Here is a 23064-nt window from a genome sequence, read left to right as displayed (position 1 = left end):
CATGAAACAGAAGCTACTCCATGTATTTGAACACAGTTAAGACACAGGGAAATTTATACAGAGAATTAGTTTCGCTGGTAATGTAAGAAGTGAGAAGCCAAGCAGGGGATGCAGAGCTCAGCAACCTCACGCTGAAGTGACATAGGAAAGAGTCCCTGTCTGCAGCACCCAGGATTGGGGTCGCCTAGCAAAAATCAGGAACATAGAAGGCCTGTCAGAAGATTTGCAGGCATGGAGGGCACTCTCACATGGCAGGTTTTGCCATCTGTGACAGCGAGAGAGAAAGGAGACATGGCCTGGATTCTCCCTGTCCTTACCCTCCATTCAAACATTCTACTATGTAATAGAATGACAGAACTAGAATCTTACTGACTTAGGAGACAAGCAAACACAAGACTCAAAATAAGCCCTCAGAGATGCAGAGCAGGGCGGCAGAAGGACAAGCAAGATCTAAGGAAAGAGACCTAAGACCAGCAATACAAAGGGAATGCAAAAAATAGAGTGAATGCTTGATGGCAGGCTGCAATGCACACACCTGGACACTTGCTTGCGTGTGCCTGTAAGATGATTGGAGAACAAAATTCTAAGTGGTAGATTATTCAAAAGTGATTTAACTTTATGGGAACTTTAACTTTGCAAGTTTGACTTCCAAAATCTTAACATAATTGTTGATATTGATGAACTTCCTTTGATAAGACAAGATTTCACTAGACCATTTTTTATAAATTCTCATCACAGAAAAAAAAGACAAAATTTTCACTTAAAATATATTGTTGATACATAATAATTGTATATATCTATGGGGTAAAATGGGACATGTTGATGCATGTATGCATTGTGTAATTATCAACTTTAGGTAATTAACATATCCATCAGCTTAAAAATGATCATTTCTTTGCGATGAGAACATTCAAAGCCTCTCTTCTAGCTATTCTGAAATATATAATGCGTTAGTTTTAACTCTAGTAATCCTACTATGTCATACAATGACAGAACTTATTCTTCCTTGTCAACTGTACCTTTGGACCTATTGACTAATCTCTCCCCCGCTCCACTCTTCCCTCCCTTTCCCATCCTCTGGGAACCATTATTCTACTCTCTACTTCTATAAGACCAACTTTTAGATTCCACATAGGAATGGGATCATGCAGTGTTTGTCCTTCTGTTCCTGGATTATTTCACTCTCAGTAGGGGCTCTCCACTCCTAGAGGCCTCTTTCCACTCCTAGAGGCTGCCCTTCACTCCTACAGGTCACTCTCCACTCCAAGAGGCCACTCTTCATTCCTAGAGGTTGCCCTACACTACCAGAGGCCACCCTCCACTTCTGAAGGCCACCCTCCACTCTTAGAGGCCATAATTCATTTCTGGAGGCCTCCCTCCACTTGTAGAGGCCGCCCTTCACTCTTGGAGGCCACTCTCCATTCTTAGAGTTCATTCCAAGAGGTTGCCCTTCACACTTCATGGCTTTTCTCAACTACCAAAGGTTGCCCTTCTGTCCTTGCCACATAACTTTCTTAGCTGTTACCAACCTCACTGAGCCAGTAAGAAAGATCTCCAGACTTGGTGTTCTACAAGATGGAGTCTTATATAGGAACGTAATTCTGAGAGTGACATCTCACCTTTGCTGTATTCTCTTGGTAGGAAGCATGCACTCAAAGAGAGTAGATCCTACAAAGGTGTGAAAACTGGGAGCTGTGGATCATTCGGGGGTCAACTTAAAGTCTGTCTGCAATAGATCCCGTGGGTAAGATCTATATACACTATTTATGGCACAACTGTATAGCTAAAAAGGAAATTTATTCAAAATAGGTAGTCCTGAAAATAGAAAACCATAAGTAAGAACTTTTAAATATTTTGTCCTATGGCCCAAATGAACATCCCTCCGAGCCATATTAACTTAGAGTATTTTTTGGGAGGGTATTCTTAATTATAGCAGTAATCTAAAATAAAGTAATCTAAAATAAATAATTGACAGATAAAACAAAAACAAGTACCCCTCAACAAAATCCAACATTATTCCTCTCTCTCTCTCTCTCTTTTTCTTTTTTCTTTTTTCTTTTTTTTTTTTTTTTAGATAGAGTCTCGCTCTCTCACCCAGGCTGGAGAGCAGTGGGGCAATCTTGGCTCACTGCAACCTCCACCTCCTGGGTTCGAGCAATTTTCCTGCCTCAGTCTCCCGAGTAATTGGGATTACAGGCACATACCACCACACTTGACTAATTTTTGTATTTTTAGTAGAGACTGGGTTTCACCATGTTGGCCAGGCTGGCCTCAAATTCTTGACCTCAGGTGGTCCAGGCACCTCGGCCTTCAAAAGTGCTGGGATTTCAGGCGTGAGCCACCATGCCCAGCCTATTATTTCTCTTTTGACACACAGATATATTCCAAACTATGTAAGCATTTGCATAATTGCTGTAACAATTTCACAGTTATTTATTATGAAGTTAATGTTAATTAATTTATTCTGCCGTACCTATCTACATGATGCATCCACGAAGGGAAGAAAACCAAACAATTATCACACCAACCTTGACCACTTGTTATTTTAAATTTGTAATTGATTTTATTTTTTAGAGCAGTTGTAGATGCACAGGAAAATTAGGAGGAAATGCAGAGTTCTCACATGTCTCCAGCCCCACATGTGCATAGCCTTTCCAATAGTCAACTTCTCCCACAAAGGGGCACATTTGTCCCAGTCAATGTAACACATCATTATTACTCAGAGGCTGTAGTTTACATTTGAATTCACTCTTGGTGTTGTACATCCTATGGGTTTGGACAAATTACAATGCATAAAGACAATGCATAAATCATATGTTGACTTTTTCTTACCAAAAAAAATCCATAAAATGAATGCAGAAACTAAAAGGAAATGTTTTTGACTTACTATTATTATAATTTGCTTGCTTTTGATCCTTGAAAGAGAAAACACAATGTCAGGATCTTGAAAAAAATTGGCAGCTAAGAAGCTGTGTCCTTGGAACAGGAAGTGAACATTTATGAAGGAAAAAATAAAGAATAGTTATTTTTGTTAGTTATACTTTATCCTTGGAAATTAATCTATCATGTGTTTCATTTCTTCTTTATCTGTCCTTTTTTTATTTGACAAGTGTTCAGTTTTCTGTTGGTTGTTGTCATTTTTGCTGTTAGAATTGCAAATGCAAACAATTTTAATATTATATATATGTATATACATGTATGTCTGTGTGCATGTGTGTGCATGTCCTTGTATTCAAATGTTGGTAGAATCACCTTAAAAGAAGGGGGGATGTGTTAACCAAGCTAATAAAATTGAGAAACACAACTGAGTTTCTTGTATTTTTTTAATTCGGGAAATTTTGGTAATTTCCTTGTTAGTATTACTAGTTATTAAAAACATCAGCAACAGGGGGGCGGAGCAAGATGGCCACATAGGAACAGCTCCAGTCTCCAACTCCCAGCGCGAGCGACACAGAAGACCGGTGATTTCTGCATTTTCAACTGAGGTACTGGGTTCATCTCACTGGGGAGTGCCGGACGATCAGTGCTGGTCAGCTGCTGCAGCCCGACCAGCGAGAGCTGAAGCAGGGCGAGGCATTGCCTCACCTGGGAAGCGCAAGGGGGAAGGGAATCCCTTTTCCTAGCCAGGGGAACTGAGACACACAACACCTGGAAAATCGGGTAACTCCCACCCCAATACTGCGCTTTAAGCAAACAGGCACACCAGGAGATCACATCCCACACCTGGCCGGGAGGGTCCCACACCCACGGAGCCTCCCTCATTGCTAGCACAGTAGTCTGTGATCTACCGGCAAGGCAGCAGCGAGGCTGGGGGAGGGGCGCCTGCCATTGCTGAGGCTTAAGTAGGTAAACAAAGCTGCTGGGAAGCTCGAACTGGGTGGAGCTCACAGCAGCTCAAGGAAACCTGCCTGTCTCTGTAGACTCCACCTCTGGGGACAGGGCAATAACAAACACAGCCGAAACCTCTGCAGACGCAAACGACTCTGTCTGACAGCTTTGAAGAGAGCAGTGGATCTCCCAACACGGAGGCTGAGATCTGAGAAGGGACAGACTCCCTGCTCAAGTGGGTCCCTGACCCCTGAGTAGCCTAACTGGGAGACATCCCCCACTAGGGGCAGTCTGACACCCCACACCTCACAGGGTGGAGTACACCCCTGAGAGGAAGCTTCCAAAGCAAGAATCAGACAGGTACACTCGCTGTTCAGAAATATTCTATCTTCTGCAGCCTCTGCTGCTGATACCCAGGCAAACAGGGTCTGGAGTGGACCTCAAGCAATCTCCAACAGACCTACAGCTGAGGGTCCTGACTGTTAGAAGGAAAACTATCAAACAGGAAGGACACCTACACCAAAACCCCATCAGTACATCACCATCATCAAAGACCAGAGGCAGATAAAACCACAAAAATGGGGAAAAAGCAGGGCAGAAAAGCTGGAAATTCCAAAAATAAGAGCGCATCTCCCCCGGCAAAGGAGCGCAGCCCATCGCCAGCAACGGATCAAAGCTGGACGGAGAATGACTTTGACGAGATGAGAGAAGAAGGCTTCAGTCCATCAAACTTCTCAGAGCTAAAGGAGGAATTACGTACCCAGCGCAAAGAAACTAAAAATCTTGAAAAAAAAGTGGAAGAATTGATGGCTAGAGTAATTAATGCAGAGAAGGTCATAAACGAAATGAAAGAGATGAAAACCATGACACGAGAAATACGTGACAAATGCACAAGCTTCAGTAACCGACTCGATCAACTGGAAGAAAGAGTATCTGCGATTGAGGATCAAATGAATGAAATGAAGCGAGAAGAGAAACCAAAAGAAAAAAGAAGAAAAAGAAATGAACAAAGCCTGCAAGAAGTATGGGATTATGTAAAAAGACCAAATCTACGTCTGATTGGGGTGCCTGAAAGTGAAGAGGAAAATGGCACCAAGTTGGAAAACACTCTTCAGGATATCATCCAGGAGAACTTCCCCAACCTAGTAGGGCAGGCCAACATTCAAATCCAGGAAATACAGAGAACGCCACAAAGATACTCCTCAAGAAGAGCAACTCCAAGACACATAATTGCCAGATTCACCAAAGTTGAAATGAAGGAAAAAATCTTAAGGGCAGCCAGAGAGAAAGGTTGGGTTACCCACAAAGGGAAGCCCATCAGACTAACAGCAGATCTCTCGGCAGAAACTCTCCAAGCCAGAAGAGAGTGGGGGCCAATATTCAACATTCTTAAAGAAAAGAATTTTAAACCCAGAATTTCATATCCAGCCAAACTAAGTTTCATAAGTGAAGGAGAAATAAAATCCTTTACAGATAAGCAAATGCTTAGAGATTTTGTCACCACTAGGCCTGCCTTACAAGAGACCCTGAAGGAAGCACTCAACATGGAAAGGAACAACCAGTACCAGCCATTGCAAAAACATGCCAAAATGTAAAGACCATCGAGGCTAGGAAGAAACTGCATCAACTAACGAGCAAAATAACCAGTTAATATCATAATGACAGGATCAAGTTCACACATAACAATCTTAACCTTAAATGTAAATGGACTAAATGCTCCAATTAAAAGACACAGACTGGCAAACTGGATAAAGAGTCAAGACCCATCAGTCTGCTGTATTCAGGAGACCCATCTCACACGCAGAGACATACATAGGCTCAAAATAAAGGGATGGAGGAAGATTTACCAAGCAAATGGAGAACAAAAAAAAGCGGGGGTTGCAATACTAGTCTCTGATAAAACAGACTTTAAACCATCAAAGATCAAAAGAGACAAAGAAGGCCATTACATAATGGTAAAGGGATCAACACAACAGGAAGAGCTAACTATCCTAAACATATATGCACCCAATACAGGAGCACCCAGATTCATCAAGCAAGTCCTTAGAGACTTACAAAGAGACTTAGACTCCCATACAATAATAATGGGAGACTTCAACACTCCACTGTCAACATTAGACAGATCAACGAGACAGAAAGTTAACAAGGATATCCAGGAATTGAACTCATCTCTGCAGCAAGCAGACCTAATAGATATCTATAGAACTCTCCACCCCAAATCAACAGAATATACATTCTTCTCAGCACCACATCGTACTTACTCCAAAATCGACCACGTAATTGGAAGTAAAGCACTCCTGAGCAAATGTACAAGAACAGAAATTATAACAAACTGTCTCTCAGACCACAGTGCAATCAAACTACTACTCAGGACTAAGAAACTCAATCAAAACCGCTCAACTACATGGAAACTGAACAACCTGCTCCTGAATGACTACTGGGTACATAACGAAATGAAGGCAGAAATAAAGATGTTCTTTGAAACCAATGAGAACAAAGATACAACATACCAGAATCTCTGGGACACATTTAAAGCAGTGTGTAGAGGGAAATTTATAGCACTAAATGCCCACAAGAGAAAGCAGGAAAGATCTAAAATTGACACTCTAACATCACAATTAAAAGAACTAGAGAAGCAAGAGCAAACACATTCGAAAGCAAGCAGAAGGCAAGAAATAACTAAGATCAGAGCAGAACTGAAGGAGATAGAGACACAAAAAACTCTCCAAAAAATCAATGAATCCAGGAGTTGGTTTTTTGAAAAGATCAACAAAATTGACAGACCACTAGCAAGACTAATAAAGAAGAAAAGAGAGAAGAATCAAATCGACGCAATTAAAAATGATAAAGGGGATATCACCACCGACCCCACAGAAATACAAACTATCATCAGAGAATACTATAAACACCTCTACACAAATAAACTGGAAAATCTAGAAGAAATGGGTAATTTCCTGGACACTTACACTCTTCCAAGACTAAACCAGGAAGAAGTTGAATCCCTGAATAGACCAATAGTAGGCTCTGAAATTGAGGCAATAATTAATAGCCTACCAACCAAAAAAAGTCCAGGACCAGATGGATTCACAGCTGAATTCTACCAGAGGTACAAGGAGGAGTTGGTACCATTCCTTCTGAAACTATTCCAATCCATAGAAAAAGAGGGAATCCTCCCTAACTCATTTTATGAGGCCAACATCATCCTGATACCAAAGCCTGGCAGAGACACAACAAAAAAAGAGAATTTTAGACCAATATCCCTGATGAACATCGATGCAAAAATCCTCAATAAAATACTGGCAAACCGGATTCAGCAACACATCAAAAAGCTTATCCACCATGATCAAGTGGGCTTCATCCCTGGGATGCAAGGCTGGTTCAACATTCGCAAATCAATAAACATAATCCAGCATATAAACAGAACCAAAGACAAGAACCACATGATTATCTCAATTGATGCAGAAAAGGCTTTTGACAAAAGTCAACAGCCCTTCATGCTAAAAACGCTCAATAAATTCGGTATTGATGGAACGTACCTCAAAATAATAAGAGCTATTTATGACAAACCCACAGCCAATATCATACTGAATGGGCAAAAACTGGAAAAATTCCCTTTGAAAACTGGCACAAGACAGGGATGCCCTCTCTCACCACTCCTATTCAACATAGTGTTGGAAGTTCTGGCTAGGGCAATCAGGCAAGAGAAAGAAATCAAGGGTATTCAGTTAGGAAAAGAAGAAGTCAAACTGTCACTGTTTGCAGATGACATGATTGTATATTTAGACAACCCCATTGTCTCAGCCCAAAATCTCCTTAAGCTGATAAGCAACTTCAGCAAAGTCTCAGGATACAAAATTAATGTGCAAAAATCACAAGCATTCTTATACACCAGTAACAGACAAACAGAGAGCCAAATCAGGAATGAACTTCCATTCACAATTGCTTCAAAGAGAATAAAATACCTAGGAATCCAACTTACAAGGGATGTAAAGGACCTCTTCAAGGAGAACTACAAACCACTGCTCAGTGAAATAAAAGAGGACACAAACAAATGGAAGAACATACCATGCTCATGGATAGGAAGAATCAATATCGTGAAAATGGCCATACTGCCCAAGGTAATTTATAGATTCAATGCCATCCCCATCAAGCTACCAATGAGTTTCTTCACAGAATTGGAAAAAACTGCTTTAAAGTTCATATGGAACCAAAAAAGAGCCCGCATCTCCAAGACAATCCTAAGTCAAAAGAACAAAGCTGGAGGCATCACGCTACCTGACTTCAAACTATACTACAAGGCTACAGTAACCAAAACAGCATGGTACTGGTACCAAAACAGAGATATAGACCAATGGAACAGAACAGAGTCCTCAGAAATAATACCACACATCTACAGCCATCTGATCTTTGACAAACCTGAGAGAAACAAGAAATGGGGAAAGGATTCCCTATTTAATAAATGGTGCTGGGAAAATTGGCTAGCCATAAGTAGAAAGCTGAAACTGGATCCTTTCCTTACTCCTTATACGAAAATTAATTCAAGATGGATTAGAGAGTTAAATGTTAGACCTAATACCATAAAAATCCTAGAGGAAAACCTAGGTAGTACCATTCAGGACATAGGCATGGGCAAAGACTTCATGTCTAAAACACCAAAAGCAACGGCAGCAAAAGCCAAAATTGACAAATGGGATCTCATTAAACTAAAGAGCTTCTGCACAGCAAAAGAAACTACCATCAGAGTGAACAGGCAACCTACAGAATGGGAGAAAATTTTTGCAATCTACTCATCTGACAAAGGGCTAATATCCAGAACCTACAAAGAACTCAAACAAATTTACAAGAAAAAAACAAACAACCCCATCAAAAAGTGGGCAAAGGATATGAACAGACATTTCTCAAAAGAAGACATTCATACAGCCAACAGACACATGAAAAAATGTTCATCATCACTGGCCATCAGAGAAATGCAAATCAAAACCACAATGAGATACCATCTCACACCAGTTAGAATGGCGATCATTAAAAAGTCAGGAAACAACAGGTGCTGGAGAGGATGTGGAGAAATAGGAACACTTTTACACTGTTGGTGGGATTGTAAACTAGTTCAACCATTATGGAAAACAGTATGGTGATTCCTCAAGGATCTAGAACTAGATGTACCATATGACCCAGCCATCCCATTACTGGGTATATACCCAAAGGATTATAAATTATGCTGCTATAAAGACACATGCACACGTATGTTTATTGCAGCACTATTCACAATAGCAAAGACTTGGAATCAACCCAAATGTCCATCAGTGACAGATTGGATTAAGAAAATGTGGCACATATACACCATGGAATACTATGCAGCCATCAAAAGGGATGAGTTTGCGTCCTTTGTAGGGACATGGATGCAGCTGGAAACCATCATTCTTAGCAAGCTATCACAGGAACAGAAAACCAAACACCGCATGTTCTCACTCATAGGTGGGAACTGAACAATGAGATCACTTGGACTCAGGAAGGGGAACATCACACACAGGGGCCTATCATGGGGAGGGGGGAGGGGGGAGGGATTGCATTGGGAGTTATACCTGATGTAAATGATGAGTTGATGGGTGCAGCACACCAACATGGCACAAGTATACATATGTAACAAACCTGCACGTTATGCACATGTACCCTACAACTTAAAGTATAATAATAATAAATAAATTAAAAAAATAAAAAATAAATAAAAAAAAAATCAGCAAAATCGGTACCCATCCAGAAGTATGCGTTGCTTTCTGTATTCAGGAAAAACAGATAACATTTTTACGAAGTGAAAAGAGTGAAGAGTGGACAAGTATAATCTTTTGCTGAAGAAATTAGAAATAATGGTAAGCGACCAGAATGGCAATATCTGAAAGATCTTGTTAGAAAATTCCACTTGCCCCATCTCCCAACCAGTCACATACTGTATTATTGTCAAATATGTATGTATTGTGAATTGAATAACCAATATGGTTTAAAAGTGAATGAATGTGTGTGTGTGTATATATATATATATATATATATTTTGAATTGTTTTGAACTAAAATGAAGGCTAAGTAAGATATTAATAATTTCGGAATTGAGTGTAAAACATTGAGGAAATGAACTTATTTTTCAACATTTTAAGAACAATTGCAACAATTTACTTTATTAGCAAAATCTAATAGCAATTAATAATACTAGATAATGTGGAAGTACAGTATAAGAGAAACACCAGAAGAATTAGTGAATATCAATAGGTTTTCATTTCTGACTATCTCAATTACTACACAATTTTTTGTAAGTTACGTAAGTTTTCCAACTCCCAATTTTCTCTTCTATAAGATAAGAATAAGACTTTTAAATTTGATTCCAATGAGAATGGAATGACATAGCATGAATCTAATCAGTTGCAGTGTATGATGGAAAAATAGTTTTTAGATAAATTTTAGTTCCCCTTTAAATAATCAAGGAAAAGTTGTTTTTGAATATCACAGCCTATGTAAGACTTTATCTCTCTACTGACTTTAACTTCATTTGTTAACATAAAAATTCAGTCTTAATTTATTTTAGAAACAATTATGTACTATTACATTCTACACTTATATTTTAGAACTTATACGCTGACTAATTGTTTTTATACTGATGAATGCCCATGACACCTTCTGAAGATGATTACTTCAGTTTTACTTTTCTTATGAACATTTTAATTTTAAAACAGTGATAATAGTAATAGCTAATGTAGTTACAGATATTCACGCATTACATTTATTATCCTGTTTAATCCTCACAACAACCCAAGCAAGTGTCATTATTATTTTAATTTTATAGATCAATTAACTAAGATTTATGGAGACAAAGTAATTTACATTATATCCACTCAATTAGTAAGTGATAGAGCTGTCTAGAATCATGTTACTTTCCACCATCTTTTTCAATAAGGTCATGTTTAATTTAAATAAAAATAAAGGGACTACTACATGAGTAGATATGTGTGGTAATTCATTTTTAAGGGTAAATGACTGTTGGGTAAAATGCATGTATACATAGATAATTGGATGCATTAATATGACACAATTATTTTCAAATTTAACTGAAGCCTACAGTTTAGGCATGGTAAGGAAAGAGAACCTTACAAAAATCCGAAGATGGAAACAGCTTTCATTGTGCTTGAGAAATTGGGATAAAGCCAGTGTGCTCAGAGCATAATGCCTAATATGCGGGAGGTATTTTTAAGGCAGCTGTATAATGAGGGGCTCATGCAGGCTATGGTCAGCCTACATAAAATTTTGTTTGGAGGGAATAATGTATAATTTCAGAGGTGAATGACGTTTCTAGGCCAATGACAATGTCTTTTCATCTTTCTAATGATTCATCTAAGTTTGGTGCTGATTGGAATGAGGTGGTAGAGAGGGAGAGAGGGAGGGTTAGAAGACAACAAGGAGAGTGAAAGCCAGAGAGTGCATGCAACTGATCAGGAGACAAAAAAGATCCACGAAAGCAAAGCTCTGCAAACACCAGAAAAATATTCAAGCATGAGAGGAAGGTAAGTGCCTGACAGGAGGAAAACAAACCCTTCACTCTTATGCCAGGGAAGATGAAGAAAGCTGACAGTGGTTCAGACGGATCTGTAGAGTGATGCTGAGAAAATGAAAGAGGAATCCCTTTCATTTTACTAAGTGGTATGCAGTTACCTGTACACAAAGAGAAAAAGAGAGACGAGGGGTTTGGGATGGTGAAGAGAGAGAGAGAGAGAGAGAGAGAGAGAGAGAGAGAAAGAGAGAAAGAGAGAGAGAGAGTATGGGGATATGAAGAGACAGGGAAGGTTAGAAAGATTTGTTTCAGAGTGAGAAAGATATGTAGAGAAACATTCCCGGAATGGCAGATCAAAGACTTTCAAAATTCACCTTTATGGAAAAAGCACTGAGAACATTGTCAAAAGTTGTCAAATTCAACATGTTCAAAAATATTGAAATTAAAAGCTTAAAACAATGCAAGAAGCCTTTATTTAAAAACAAACAAACATTGAATCCAGATAAAAACAGCAAATTCTGTAGCCTCTTAACTTGTCCTATTCCCATTCAGTCTTTCTGCATAACCACAATCAACTTGAAGACCAACCTTACATTGACAGTAGCTGTGAAAACCAGCAGCCAGGGAAACACTGGAAGATGCACAATGAACTTGGAGCTTCCCAAAGGCTACACCTCACAGAATCTCAGGGCTTGTCTTTATTTGATGCAACTCAGAATTTAGTTTATGTAAACAAGTCTATCCTCAGAGCATTTGTCAAAAACAAGGAGTATCAAATGATTAATATTACAGATGCCTGAGGTGGCAATTCCAATTGGAGATACCAAAAGCCTGGCCAAAATCCTTTGGATGAAGACTAGGAATGAGATATCAATAGGATGCATGAAATAGGTCTGACATATTCATAGGACTCTAGAAAGTCATGTACACGTTGAGGGTTGTGAACATGTTTAAAAAAGACCCAAAAAGTCCCTAAGCTCTCACCTCTGACTGACTTTAAGGTCCTGTACAAACGTACAATATGACAGAATTATAAACTGTTTACTATAAAGTATTGAAAAACCCACATAACACACATACACAAAGCTATTTGACAAAAGCTGGGAGACATATTGATTCAAAGTGTTTAAGGAAATTTTTGCATTGTGATTAGTTAATTCCTTAACTCACTAAGAGAATTTAACAACCATACTGGAAAAAAGAATAGACACCCTACAAAATTATTTCAGGAATATAACTAAAAACAGCAGCAGTAATGACAGCAGCAAGCAATAGCAATACTAACAAACAGTAGCAGGAGGGTTCATTTCAAATGATACCACATTACAATATTTACAATTTTTGGTTTTAATGACAAGAATTATGGTGCATACAAAGAAACAGGAAAGTTTATCCTGCATACAGAAAAATAAAAACAAGTCAATAGAAACTGTTCCTGAGGAAACTCAGACATTGGACTTACTAGATGAAAGCTTTAAATCAATTATTACAAATATGTTTAATGAAGAAAGGGAGAATATGTTTACAAAATTGGAAGAATGTATGAGAATGATGTATTCATTAAATAGATAATATTGCTAAAGAGAAATACAAAGAAATGAGTTTTAAATGAATCTAACAGATACTCTGGAGTTGAAAAGTACAATAACTGAAATTAAAAATTCACTAGGAAAGCTTAATAACATATTTTAAAAAGTAAAACAGTCAGGTAATTTGAATATAGATCAATTGAAATCATCTAGTCTGAAGAACAGAAAGAAAAGATGAAGAAAAGTGAACAGAGCCTCAGCGACCTGTGTACCATAATAGGAGTCCAGGAAGAAGAAGTAGAGAGAGAAAGGGGCAAAAAGATGGCTAAAAATTTCCAAAATTTATGAAAGATATTAATCTACACATCAAAGAAGCTTAATTAACTCTAACTAGCACACATTCAAAGAGGTCCACATGCACATGTATCATAGTCAAACTGTTGAAATCCAAAGACAATAATAGAAGTGACTTACTGTGTAAAAGGGATTATCAGTAAAATTATCAGCTGAGTTCTCATCAGAAACCATGGAAATCATAAGGCAGAAAGATGACATGTTCAAAGTTCTAAATAATGTCAACCAATAACTTTACATCTAGTAAATCAATGCTTCAAAATGAATGATGTAGTAAGACATTCCCAGATAAACAAAAACAGGGAATTATCCCTGAGAAGACCTGGCAGATCTGTCATAAAAAACTTATAAAGGGAGTCCTTCATGCTGAAGTGAAAAGACACTAGACAATAATTAAAATCCACTTGATAAAATACAGAGTACCAGAAAGATAATCATGTAGGTAATTATTTTTTTAGGTACATTTTTGTTTGTAATTTTTTTCCTCTGCTATTTTTTTTAAAGCTGCACATGCGCCAAAAGGTGAAAATTCTCCCCCTCTACATGAAGCATCAGTGTTACCAAATCCGATAACATGCAAGCCATAAAGATATCCATATTGGGATGAATAAAGAGGTTCTGCTGGAAACCACTCCCCTGGAGAGCAGCAGGACAGGCATATTCTGTGGCCTGGAGATAGACAACCGTGTGTGTCTGAAAAGAAACTCATGAGCCCTGGGATAGAGGTGTGATAGGGAAACAGATAGTGCTCTGGTCTTTCTGGGAGGTGAAGCTAGTGCAGACCCCTTACCTCACCCAGAGACATAGGCCATTTCACCAGAAGCTGCCCGGGGCACTCTAGTCCATGCCTGTACCTGTGCTTGTCATTGAAATATCCATGGGCAAGCCAGGTGGTCCAGCTGTGCCCAGTTGTGTCTCACCTTCTCCTCTGCAAAAAGGAAGCTCAGGGCACTGGATGTTGTGCAGTCCAGCACATCATCTGAAATAGCAGAGAACACCTTACAATAAACAAAGATCAAGTACATACCCATCTGCTTTTGCCTCAGCTGTCTCTTACCCATAAGCGTCACCTACTGGCCTGTAGGTTAAACTGCACAACCCAATATAAAACTGGCTGATGGAAGAACACAGGGCTACAGAAGCAAAGCCAAAATACCCTCCATAAATCCTCTAGAGTAACACCCTTGTTAGGGGTTGAGGGCACAAGTAAATACATGAATAAAATTAGATAAAAAACCCAATCTAAATAAAAGTAAATTCTAAACCAAGAAGTGTCATCTTCTCCAGGTGACAAATAACTAGTGTCAGAATTCTGGTACAATGAAAAATCTGAATGTTGTGACACCACCAATGGATCACACTAGCTTTCTAGCAAAGAACTCTAACCAAAATGAAAACTCAGAAATGACAGATAAATAATTCAAAGTATAGATTGCAAGGAAGATCATTGAGATCCAAGAGAAGGTTGAAAGCCAACACAATGAACCACAGAAGCAATCCAGGAAATGAAGAAAGAGATAGATATATTTTTTAAAAAAAGAACTACTGGAAATAAAAAAATTCACTTAAGGAATTTAAAAATGCAGCTGAAAACTTTAGTAATAGAATAAACCAAGCAGAAGAAATAATTTCATAGCTTTAAGATCAGTCAGATCAGTCTTTCAAAGTAATCCAGTCAGACAAAACTAAAGAAAAAAATAAAACCACGCCTTTGAGAAATGTGAAATTATGTAAGTGATCAAACATATAATCTACAGAAATTCCTAAAGAAGAGGAAGAAAAATAAAGAAATTTGGAAAGCATACTTGAGGAAATAATGCAGGATTTTTTTTTTAAATTTTGCTAGAGATGTAGACATCCAGATACAATAAATTAGGCAACACCTGGGAGACACGACACAAAACAAATGTCAACAAGCATATAGACATCAGACTATCTTTCTCAGCTATGCCACTGAGAAGGAACATATCTTGAAATCATCTAGAGAAAAATGACAAATCTCCTATAAGTGGAATCCCATTATACTAACAGCAGACTTAACGGAAACCCTACAAGCCAGAAGAGACTGTGAGCCTGTTTTTTGCCCCCTTCAAAAAAAAATTGCCAGCCAAGAATTTTAAATCCTACCTAAGCTTCTTAATTGTAGGAGAGATAGTCTTTCCCAGACAAGCAAATACTAAGCAAATTTATCACCACCAAATTGGTCCTATAAGACATGCTCAAGGAAGTTCCGAACATGTAAGCAAGAGGATGCTACTCATCATCATAAAAAGACCTGCAAATAGAAAGCTCACAGATTTGACAAAGCAATTACACAACTGAAACTCCAGGGCAACCAGCTAACAACATTATGTCAGGAACAACACCTCACATATCAACACTAACCTTAAACATAAATGGCCTAAATGTTCCACTTAAAGCCCGCAGCTAAAAACATGCTTAATAGTGAAAGACTGAATGATTTCCCTTCAGATGAGGTAAAAGACAAGGAAGTCCACTCTCGCCATTTCTATTCAACATTTTACTGTAGTTTTTGCCAGAGTAATTAGGCAAGAGGAAAAAAAAGTTACCCAAATGGACAGAAAGAAGTAAAATTATCTCCATTCTCAAAGAACCTGATCTTGTACAGAGAAAACCTAAGAAATCTGAATTAAAACTATTGAGTTAGTAAATCAGTTCAGCAAAGTTGTGGGATACATAATCAACACACAAAAATAAAATGCATTTCTATACACTAACAATGTACAATGTGAAAATGAAGTTAAGAAAAACAATAGGATGAATACATAAATTTAACAATGAAGTACAGGACTTGTACACTGAATACTGTAAAGCATCATTGAAGAAAATTAAAACTTAAATAAATGTGAAGACACATTATGTTATCATATCAAAAGACTTAACATTGTTTCTGTGATGTTTTAGTCAGCTAGGTCAGCCATAAGAAAATATGATACACTTGATGTCTTAAACAACAGAAATTTATTTCTCACATATCTGGAGTCTTAGAAGTCCAAATTCAAGGGGCTGGCACAACAGGTTTCATTTGAGATCTCATCTATTGGCTTGTAGGTGACTGCCATTTCACTGTGTACTCTCAAGGTCTCTTCATTGTCCACCCAAGAGGAAAGTGAGTGATTTCTGTCTTTCTTCCTTTACTTATAGGACTATTAATCAGATCAAATTAGGGCTCCCATCCTTATGACTTCATTTAACCTTAATTACCTCCTTATAGACCCTATCTCCAAATAAGGGTCACACTGGGGATTAGGACTTCAACATGTGAATGGGGAGAGGTACATTTCTGTCCATAGCAGATGGCAATACTTCCTAATGAATCTACAGATCAGTGCAATTCACCTCAAATTTCCAGTTGCCTTTTTAAAGCTGTTTGTTTATTTTATTTCATCTTGCAGAAACTGGGAAATTGACCTAAAACTGTTTTGAAAATTAAAGGGACACAAAATAGCCAAAAAATCTTGAATAAAGAATAAGTCATAGAGGACTCAGAGTTTTTTATTTTAAAACTCACTGCAAGGCTTGAATGATCAAGACAACATAAGCGTAATATTGGCATAATAGACATATACATACACAATACAGGTAGGTCAGTGGAACAAAATTCAGAGTTCAGAAATAAATCCTTACATTTAGGGTCAATTGATTTCCAATAAGCATGTCATGGCAATTTACCCCTAAATAATAATACTTTAACAACACTTCTGGTTTCTTAAGGGAAATAAAAAATGTTCTAAAGTTAGTCATGATGGTTACACAATTGTGTGAATATATTAAATTACTGAATTGTACACTTTAAAAGAATGGATTTTAAGGTATGTGAATTATGTCATTAAATTGTTTTAGAAAGGAAGAAGGAAAGATACAAAAAAATCTATTAGTGAGATAAATAGTTCCAGACAATGTTAAATGTTTGATGTAATCTATCAGAAATTTAATACTAAGGGATTTGAAAAAGCTTCGTACTTTTTCAAAATATGTGTTCAAATATATTTGTGCTTCTTTGGAGAAGGCCACCTGCTGGGCTCAGCCACAATGTTCTTACATTTCATTTCTGGAAGTATAGCAAAATATAGGAAAAGTCTTCTGAGGTTATTTGCAAGCAATTTAGTGCAATAAAAACCATGACATCTAAGTAATTCTGGGAGAGAAAAGACAACAGGAAAGATTGCATGAATAATAGAAAAAGTTTGCATCAATGAACTAGAAATATGAAAGGAGGTGATGATTGGTTAGCAGAAGGGTTGGAATTGTGTTTTATTTTATTTTATTTTATTTTATTTTATTTTATTTTATTTTATTTTATTTTAAGACGGAGTCTCACACTGTCGCCAGGCTGGAGTGCAGTGGCATGATCTCAGCTTACTGCAACCTCCGTCTCCCAGGTTCAAGCAGTTCTCCTGCCTCGGCCTCCTGAGTAGCTGGGACTATAGGCACAAGCCACCACACCCAGCTAATTTTTGTATTTTTAGTAGAGATTGAGTTTCACCATGTTGGCCAGGATGGTATTTTAGTGCTGATGCCATTTCTGGCTGGTCTGTGTCCTGGATATGAGCATGAGAGTGGGTTTCTGATATAAAGTGAAGAGAAGACTACAGGGGATGAGAAAGCCAATGAACCAAGACACTGGGGTTTGGAATGGGTTGTCTTACGGCTGCGACTGATGACAATGTTGGCAGGAGTTGAAATGCAGTAGCCAGGTGCTAACATTTTTTAAAAAATAAAAAAGTGACAGTGATGAGTTATACAGATAGCAGCATGGGGAGCAAAGCATGACAGTAAGTTCTGAGAGAATGAGGCTGAAATAGCAGGTCATTTTGGAGGATTGTGGAGTGGGCAATGCTTCAAAGATATGGCAGGTAAATTTAAAAACAGAAAACAAAAAACAAAAAACACTATGTCACCTTAAGATCCTGAGATGAAAGGGCAATGAAGAGGGAAAGACTAAAGGTGTCTTGGGATAAGACCAGGTTTCCCACAAAGCAGTCGAGACAATGTTATGAGAAGGAGAGTAGATATAAGAGAGCTTGCAGTTTGTAAAGCGTGATTTCTGACAAATGTATCAAGATGTTTCTGATGAAAGAAGATGCAGTGGAGAATATCCAAAGGATTGTGTGTGGGCTGTAGGATGAAGCAGCACTATAGAAGATGAGCATGTGGATGATGATGGATGGCTACTGAGATTTGCACCTGAAGTATACAGAAGGTAAGGCATAATGCAATCATTCAGAAAATATCAACAGCAAAGTGAAACTCTAGTAAAAGAAGATGAGGTTTGAAAAATGTTCAGTCAGTTTAAATTCGGGTAGGTTATTGGTGATTGACAAAATCTTTTGAAATATACTCTTAAGATGTGAAATTATCCAAAGTATATCGGGGAAAATGTCATACTCAAATGAGTGTTAATTTACTGAAAGTATAACTAATTCTGGCTCCATTGACAATTTGATAACTGGTGGGTTTGCTTTGCATCAGGCTGTCCTTCCTCTGCTCCTGGGGTAGAGTGATGAGTGACACCCTGAGGCAGAGGAGAGGGGTCATCCTCCTTACCCCTGTTATCCTCACTGTAATTATGTTAAATTATGGTTAAATTATTCTTCTTACTAGCATCAGTTGAAATTAATTATTCTGATGTATTGTGATTATATCTGAGATGGCGAGAGCAGAGAATGTTGAGTTTTCCTACTGGCAACACCCTGAGAAATATGTATAAAGTAATTTTCTATATCTTCATTAATATTAAGTGTGGACAAAAGAAGCAAAGGACACACAAAGAATACATTTTAAATACCTGACACATGCACAGAAACATGTAGGCTTCTTTCTGTAAGGATGCAAATCATTTCTTCTTTCTGTAAGGATGTGAAGGTTTCTTTCTTGTCAATGAGTCAAGCATTCCTGATAGTTTTGTTGTCGGCATTATCATCAAGAGTTTGCTGGGTCTATTACCTGGTAGAAAAAAATTGAATTGTTTTGAAGCATGAGATTATAATGCCTGACATTATTTGTTTTAAATACATTGAAATAAATGTATTTTTTCTCTCTTGAAAATTTAAATTTCAGTGTTTCTGGAATAAGGATTGTAGATCCCCTACAAAACTTATTTTCCTGACTTCTGTTAACCCCTCTGAGAGAACACAGGAGCAGAGCCAGGATGAGATGCTGTGATTTCTCATGATCTGGAAATGTATTATGTTAATATTTGCCTAACAGACAAAATGTGTGTAGTTTGTGAAAAAGAAACTTTAGCAGAAGTGAAAGTGAGTAGATTTTAAAAGAACAGTTTTCAACATTATAAATCTGAATAACAAATGCTGTTGTGTTATTGAAAGAAACTCTTTTAGATGTGAATATGAGCTCCTATTTGCCTTGTCCACACAAAAAATAGATATGTATTTGTTTTTAAATAAACCAATATTTGGAGTTTGAACCTTGGGCCACCTCCCATGCATTTCTGCTGTATCCAAGGATAACATGTTAGAAATAAAGGAACAGTACAGGGGAGGCAAAGGGCCAGAGGCTCTCAGCTCAGAAGACCGTATTACCGGAGGGTAAGTGTAAGCTGTGATTTCATAGCTAAAGATCACCCGGGATGATGAAACTTAGCAGTCTGGGAGCTCTTGTGTTCTCAGAGTATCTCTAACAAGCAATCCTTGATAGCGAGTCTGCACTTCCAACCAGAGGTTACCACTGTTTAGGTGATGAATGGCAGCAGTGGTTTCTTGGTTCTGCCAAGAACAAGGTGAGCCAGCTGTTCTCTGGCATCGCAAGTCAGAAGGAATATTGTGCAAAGTAAAAACAATTTTCATTGTTTTGATTTTTACTTCCCTGTGATTTCTTTTTGCTAGTCTCATGACCACCATTTTTTCTTACTGCAAGAAGCAAACAAAAATAAATAGAAGTTATTGGAGAACTCGAGGGGCTTATGAAAGTCTCAGTAACTCAAGTATGATGGGAAATTTTCTTTTGAATCTTTTCTATAATTTTATGTTCAGTTTGTGTATACACGCAAACACACACAGACACACACACAGACACACACACACACACACACACACCATACAGTTGACCCTTGAACAATGCAGGGGTTAGCAGCATTGATGCCCCCTCCCACATAGTCAAAACTTGGTGTATAACTTTTGACTCCCCAAAATCTTAACTTACCAATTGCCTACTGTTTATCAGAATCCTTACTGAAAACAACCACTTGATTAACACATATTTTGTATGTGTTTTAAATATATATACTGTATTATTATAATAAAGTAAGCTAGAGAAAGTGGAATGCTTTTAACAGAATCATAAAAAAGAGAAAATATACTTACTATTCATTAACTGCAAGTGAATCATCATAAAATTTTTTTCCTTCATCATTTTCACAGTGAGTGGATTGAGAAGGAGCAGGGAGAGGAGGAGTTGGCCTCCCTGTCTGAGGGGTGGCAGAGACGGAAGAGGTGGAGGAGGTGGCAAGGGAGGTGGGAGAGGCAGGCGTACTCGGTGTATATTTTATTTTTAAAATTCCACATATAAGTGGACCCACACTTAGTGGACCACACAATAGTTCAATCCCCTATTGTTCAAGGGTCAACAGTATAATTGTTTAAACAATTTCTTGTTTCTTGGGCCTCACAGCCCTCAAGAATAAAGATCATAGTCAAATGATTACTTTACTCCAGCCTCTTCTAAAGCACCTGGAATTCCAAATCCGGTCGTCCTTCCTTCACTTTCCTGCTTGATATTCACATTTGACCTTTATGAAGGTCTCATTCTTCAATAACATGATCATGCTGAGTTTTCAGGAAAACAAATGGGGGACAATGCAAGATGGATTATATCTCTTGGGCCATGGCATCTCCTGGGCTTTAAACAAAATCCTGTAAGTCTCCTCTTTGATCCATAATCCTAGAGAAACATTGGTTCTTTTTCTCCAAGTGGACAGTAGCTTAAGAAGGGCATACATTTTAGTCAACTCCGTTTGCACCGAGACCTCCGTGTGACACTGCTCTTCCCCAGTGTGAGGGGGAACACAGGACCCTTCACAGTCTGGCTCTAACCTTTCTACCTCAGCCATTTCCAATCTATCCACATACCCAAGATTTCTCTCAGGCAACATTTCCCACCGTTCCCTAGTTATATAAGGGTCTTTGTTAACACTCTTTCTGGTCTTTCTGCCTAGGATGCCTTCTGTCCTGATCTTCGTTCAGCGACCCCTCACACATCTTTTTTATGCAGAAATCCTTCCTGGATTCCCTTTAGGGAAAACCAGCGAGGCAGAATATCCTTGTCACCAAATAAAAGCATTTCTATTCATTAGATTTCCCTGGAAAACAGCTTTTAAGGCAGATATTTAGATGCAAGAGGTTTCATGGATAGTGTTTTCTGGATGCCTATAAGGAAAAGATAAAGCTCAGCTGGGCAGATGTTGCAGTTGAGCTGCGACGGAGTTGCAGTAGAGTGCTTAGTTGCTCCTAGCAGGGGTCTGGAGCTGGGATGGCTTTTCAGAGTTGTCCGGAATAGAGGCAGAGACGGGGTCTACACATCAATAATTGAATGTTGGCTGCCCGCAGAGAGAAGCATGGTTTGTGTTGAGGCAGCGCTTTTTGACCAAGAAGCATAAGCAGGGGCCACACTGGGAGCATCAGCTGAAAATATTCCTGGCAGAAATTGTAGGAGGCAACACACTGCAGTCCTTTCATGTGTTGCTTTTTTCCATCTTCTCCCTCTTGGAAAATGGGTTTCCATTACCAGAGGAATTCTATTGAGATGAAGTATGCTCATTACTCTACTCCCATTCATCTTCTTGAAGTCATTTTCTGTCACTACTCTCACCATTTTCTATTGATGTCATCTTCAATGAGCATTTCTGCTGGGTTCGATGGGTTACCTGGCTGAGTGATCCAAACCCTTATCCCCAAGGGATCTGCAGCACGAGTCATGATGTCTTCTCAGAGTGTGGCTGCTTCACCTTTTCACTTATTGGCAAACATGGACCCAAGGGTACAAAAGTTGTTCTCGTGTTCTTCTCAGGCTTCATGTGTAATACCGGCTCTGTGTTCTCCTATGACAAGGTCTACTATGCCTGCCAGGGTGGGGACCTGTGTCCTTGCCTGCTCTTAACATGAAGAGCCTGAAGTGATTAAGTGGAAGCCAGAACTTTGAGTGCAGAGGGACTCTTCCTGTGTGCCCTAGAAGAAGCCGTCTCCATCCTGGGACAAACCTGCACTGCTCATGTCTTGAGAGTGTTATACATAAAGAGGTCCATTCCATAAACTTCTGAGGAAACCACGAAGTTCAGAGGGGAACATATTGTTATAATGAAAGGTACTTCAAAAGTGGATGGTAATTTCCTTTAACATGCATCAGGGACTACTTAAGTTCATAGCAAATTTTAAATACATTTCTTTCTCTTCATGTGGTACTCTTTGATGACATTGAGAGTATCTGACTAAATCTTCCATTCCTGTTTCATTTTCTCCCTTCGACTATGGCAACTAGAGACAGATTTTGTTTATGCTGGTGCTGGAAACAAATGGAGATGACTATAACACATAATTTCTTCTCTTTTTGTTGTTCTTCAGGTATCCTACGCATTAGGGAAGACATTTGAACCATATAATTGTCCATATAATTTTGACTATACGTGCACAGAAAATATAAATAAAACTAAAAGTTAAGCTTAAAATTTTCATTGATAGAATAATTGATTTTAGTCATACTAAAATCATACGTTTTTATATCATAGAGCTCTAAGTAGATATATCATTTGGGAGTCAAGTATCTTACTGCACATAGGAAAATAGAA

General features: G+C 38.3%; 1 long non-coding RNA gene across 2 annotated transcripts in view; it reads left to right on the top strand.

The window, feature by feature from the left end:
* Positions 1 to 378: 378 nt before the first annotated feature.
* The window catches only part of LOC105495670 (uncharacterized), a 42355-nt gene continuing 19669 nt past the window's right edge, over positions 379 to 23064 (top strand). For both annotated transcript variants that reach the window (XR_011606525.1, XR_011606526.1), the window contains exons 1-3: positions 379 to 559; positions 1642 to 1744; positions 9613 to 9695. This is a non-coding gene — a long non-coding RNA (uncharacterized lncRNA). The remainder of the gene's footprint in view (positions 560 to 1641; positions 1745 to 9612; positions 9696 to 23064) is intronic.

The sequence above is a fragment of the Macaca nemestrina genome, chromosome 8, assembly GCF_043159975.1.
Source record: "Macaca nemestrina isolate mMacNem1 chromosome 8, mMacNem.hap1, whole genome shotgun sequence".
In the NCBI taxonomy this organism is placed as follows: Eukaryota; Metazoa; Chordata; class Mammalia; order Primates; family Cercopithecidae; genus Macaca; species Macaca nemestrina.
This window is presented reverse-complemented; position numbering and strand designations above follow the sequence as displayed.